Source organism: Tenrec ecaudatus, chromosome X, assembly GCF_050624435.1.
Source record: "Tenrec ecaudatus isolate mTenEca1 chromosome X, mTenEca1.hap1, whole genome shotgun sequence".
NCBI lineage: Eukaryota > Metazoa > Chordata > Mammalia > Afrosoricida > Tenrecidae > Tenrec > Tenrec ecaudatus.
Genome location: NC_134548.1, coordinates 65035660 through 65040879, shown reverse-complemented (window position 1 = coordinate 65040879; position 5220 = coordinate 65035660).

Below are 5220 nucleotides of genomic sequence, written 5' to 3'. Positions count from 1 at the left end.
CCGCTAATTAACCTACATAGTCCAAGTACCTGCTAGGTAAACTACATAATCCAAGTGCCCGTTCATTAACCTACATAGTCCAAGTGCCCGTTCGTTAACCTACATAGTCCAAGTGCCCGCTAGGTAACGTAGATAGCCCAAGTGCCCGCTAGGGAACGTACATACTCCAAGTGCCCACTAGGTAACCTAGACAGTCCAATTGCCTGCTAGTTAACCTAGACAGTCCAAGTATCCGATAGGGAACCTACATAGTCCAATTGCCCGCTAGGGAACCTACATAGTCCAAGTGCTCGCTAGGCAACCTACATCGTCCAAGTGCCCGCTAGTTAACCTAGATTGTCCAAGTGCCCGCTAGTTAACCTAGATTGTCCAAGTGCCCGCTAGGGATCCTTCGTAATCCAAGTGCCTTCTAGGTAACCTAGATAGTCCAAGTGCTCGCTAGTTAACCTAGATAGTCCTAGTGCCCGTTAGTTAACCTAGATAGTCCAATTGCCCACTAGGGGACGTACATAGTCCATGTGCCTGCTAGGAAACTTAGATAGTCCAAGTGCCCGCTATTTAACCTACATAGTCAAATTTCCCGCTAGTTAACCTAAGTAGTACCAATGTCTGATAGGGATCCTACATAGTCCAAGTGCCCGCTAGGTTACCTAGACAGTCCTAGTGCCCCCTACTTAACCTACATAGTCCAAGTGCCCGATTGGGAACCTACATAATCCAAGTGCCCGATAGGGAACTTACATAATCCAAGTGCCCGCTAGGGAACCTACACAGTCCATGTGCCCGCTAGGCAACCTACATAGTCCAAGTGCCCTTTAGTTAACCTAGATAGTCAAAGTGCCTGCTAGTTAACCTAGATAGTCCAAGTGCCCGCTAGGTAACCTACATAGTCCAAGTTCCCGCTTGGTAAACTTAATAGTCCAAATGCCCGCTAGGGAAACTACATAGTCCAAGTGCCCGCTAGTTAACCTAGATACTCCAAGTGCCTGCTAGTAAACCTACATAATCCATGGGCCAGCTAGTTAACCTACATAGTGCAAGGGCCCGCTAGTTAACCTAGATCGTGCAAGTGTCCGCTAGTTAACCTACATAGTCCACGTGTCCGCTAGGTAACCTAGATAGTCCAAGTGCCCGCTAGGGATCCTTCATAATCCAAGTGCCTGCTAGGTAACCTAGATAGTCCAAGTGCCCGATAGTTAACCTAGATAGTCCAAGTGCCCATTGGGTAATCTACATAGTCCAAGTGCCCGCCTGGTAACCTGGATAGTCCAAGTGCCCGCTAGTTAACCTACATAGTCCAAGTGTCTTCTAGGGAGCCTACATAGTCCACGTGACCGCTAGGGAACCTACATAGTCCAAGTGCCCGTTAGGGAAACTACATATTCCAAGTGCCCGCTAGGTAACCTACAGAGAACAAATGCCCGCAAGGAAACCTACATAGTCTAAATGCCCGCTAGGCAACCTACATAATCCAAGTGCCCGCTCTGGAACATACAAAGTCCAAGTGCCCGTTAGCTAACCTAGATAGTCCAAGGGCCCGATAGTTGACCTACATAGTCCAAGTGCCAGCTAGGTAACCTAGATAATACAAGTGCCCGCTAGGGAACCTAGATAATCCAAGTGCCTGTTAGCTAACCTAGATAGTCCAAGTGGCGGCTAGGTAACCTACATAGTCCAAGTGCCCGTTCGTTAACCTAGATAATCCAAGTGCCCGCTAGGTAACCTAGACAGTCCAAGTGACCGCTAGGTTACCTACATAGTCCAAGAGCCCGCTAGTTAACCTACATAGTCCAAGTGCCCGCTAGGTAACGTAGATAGACCAAGTGCCCGCTAGGGGACGTACATAGTTCAAGTGCCCTTAGGTAACCTAGATAGTCCAAGTGCCCACTAGTTAAACTACATAGTCCAAGTGCCTGCTAGGTAAACTACATAATTCAAGTGTCCGTTCATTAACCTACATACTCCAAGTGCCTGTTCGTTAACCTACATAGCCCAATGCCCGCTAGGGAACATACATAGTCCTAGTGCCCACTAGGTAACCTAGACAGTCCAATTGCCCGCTAGTTAACCTAGACAGTCCAAGTACCCGATAGGGAACCTACATAGTCTAAGTGCCCGCTAGGGAACCTACGTAGTCCAAGTGCTCGCTAGGCAACCTACATAGTCCAAGTGCCCGTTAGTTAACCTAGATAGTCAAAGTGCCTGCTAGGTAACCTAAATAGTCCAAGTGCCCGCTAGGGAACCTCCATAGTCCAAGTGCCCGCTAGGTAACCTAGATAGTCCAATTGCCCGTTAGATAACCTAGATAGTCGAAGTGTCCGCTAGTTAACCTACATTGTCAAAGTGCCCGCTAGTTAACCTAGATAGTCCAAGTGCCCGCTAGGTAACCCACATAGTGCAAGTGTCCGCTAGTTAACCTAGATCGTCCAATTGTCCGCTAGTTAACCTACATAGTCCAAGTGCCCGCTAGGTAACCTAGATAGTGCAAGTGCCAGTTCGATAACCTAGATAGTCCAAGTGCCCTTTACGGAACCTAGATAGTCCAAGTGCCCGCTAGGGAACCTACATAGTCGAATTGCTCGCTCTGGAACATACATAGTCCAGGTTCCCGTTAGTAAACCTAGATAATCCAAGTGCCCGCTAGTTAACCTTGATAGTCCAAGTGCCCGCTAGGTAACCTACATAGTCCAAGTGCCCGCAAGGTAACCTATATAGTCCAAATGCCCGCTAGGGAACCTACATAGTCCAAGCGCGCGCTAGTTAACCTAGATAGTCCAAGTGCCCGCTAGTTAACTTAGATAGTCCAAGTGCCCGGTAGTTAACCAGAATCATCAAAGTGCCCTCTAGTTAACTTACATAGTCCAAAGGCCTGCTAGTTAACCTACATAGACCAAGGGCCCGCTAGTTAACCTAGATAGTCCAAGTGCCCGCTAGTTAACCTACATAGTCCAAGTTCCCGCTAGGTAACCTAGACTGTCCAAGTGACCACTAGGTTACCAACATAGTCCAAGTGCCCATTCGTTAACCTACATAGTCCAAGTACCCGCTAGGTAACGTAGATAGCCCAAGTGCCCGCTAGGGAACGTACATAGTCCTGGTGCCTGCTAGGTAAACTACATAGTCCAAGTGCCCGTTCATTAACCTACATAGTCCAAGTGCCCGTTCGTTAACCTACATAGCCCAAGTGCCCGCTGGGGAACATACATAGTCCAAGTTCCCACTATGTAAGCTAGACAGTCTAATTGCCCGCTAATTAACCTAGACAGTCCAAGTACCCGATAGGGAACCTACATAGTTTAAGTGCCCGCTAGGGATCCTACGTAGTCCAAGTGCTCGCTAGGCAACCTACATAGTCCAAGTGCCCGTTAGTTAACCTAGATAGTCCAAGTGCCCGCTAGGGAACCTCCATAGTCCAAGTCCCCGCTAGGTAACCTAGATAGTCCAGTTGCCCGTTAGATAACCTAATTAGTCGAAGTGTCCGCTAGTTAACCTACATAGTCCAAGTGCCCACTAGGTAACCTAGATAATCCAAATGTCCGCTAGGTAACCTAGACAGTCCAAGTGCCCGCTAGGTTACCTACATAGTCCAAGTGCACGTTCGTTAACCTAGATAGTACAAGTGCCCGCTGGTAACCTACATAGTCCAAGAGCCCGCTAGGTAACCTTGATAGTCCAAGTGCCTTCTAGTTAACCTATGTAGTCCAAGTGCCCGCTAGATAACCTACATAGTCAAAGTGCCCACTAGGTAACCTAAATAATTCAAATGCCCGCTAGGGAAACTACATAGTCCAAGTGCCCGTTAGTTAACCTAGATAGTCCAAGTGCCTGCTAGTAAACCTAGATAGTCCAAGGGCCTGCTACTTAACCTAGATATTCCAAGTGCCCGCTACTTAAGCTAAATCGTCCAAGTATCCGCTAGGTAACCTAGATAGTCCAAGTGCCTGATAACTAACCTACATAGTCCAAGTGTCCGTTCGTTAACCTAGATAGTCCAAGTGCCCATTGGGTAATCTACATAGTCCAAGTGCCCGCCTGGTAACCTGGATAGTCCAAGTGCCCGCTAGTTAACCTACATAGTCCAAGTGTCTTCTAGGGAGCCTACATAGTCCACGGGACCGCTAGGGAACCTACATAGTCCAAGTGCCCGTTAGGGAAACTACATATTCCAAGTGCCCGCTAGGTAACCTACAGAGTCCAAATGCCCACAAGGAAACCTACATAGTCTAAATGCCCGCTAGGCAACCTACATAATCCAAGTGCCCGCTCTGGAACATACAAAGTCCAAGTGCCCGTTAGCTAACCTAGATAGTCCAAGGGCCCGATAGTTGACCTACATAGTCCAAGTGCCAGCTAGGTAACCTAGATAGTACAAGTGCCCGCTAGGGAACCTAGATAATCCAAGTGCCTGTTAGCTAACCTAGATAGTCCAAGTGGCGGCTAGGTAACCTACATAGTCCAAGTGCCCGTTCGTTAACCTAGATAATCCAAGTGCCCGCTAGGTAACCTAGACTGTCCAAGTGACCGCTAGGTTACCTACATAGTCCAAGTGCCCGCTAGTTAACCTGCATAGTCCAAGTGCCCGCTAGGTAACGTAGATAGCCCAAGTGCCCGCTAGGGAACGTACATAGTCCAAGTGCCCTTAGGTAACCTAGATAGTCCAAGTGCCCGCTAATTAACCTACATAATCCAAGTACCTGCTAGGTAAACTACATAATCCAAGTGCACGTTCATTAACCTACATAGTCCAAGTGCCCGCTAGGTAACGTAGATAGCCCAAGTGCCCGCTAGGGAACGTACATAGTCCAAGTGCCCACTAGGTAACCTAGACAGTCCAATTGCCTGCTAGTTTACCTAGACAGTCCAAGTATCCGATAGGGAACCTACATAGTCCAATTGCCCGCTAGGGAACCTACATAGTCCAAGTGCTCGCTAGGCAACCTACATAGTCCAAGTGCCCGTTAGTTAACCTAGATAGTCAAAGTGCCTGCTAGGTAACCTAAATAGTCCAAGTGCCCGCTAGGGAAGGTACATAGTCCAAGTGCCCGTAGGTAACCTAGATAGTCCAAGTGCCCGCTAATTAACCTACATAGTCCAAGTACCTGCTAGGTAAACTACATAATCCAAGTGCCCGTTCATTAACCTACATAGTCCAAGTGCCCGTTCGTTAACCTACATAGTCCAAGTGCCCGCTAGGTAACGTAGATAGCCCAAGTGCCCGCT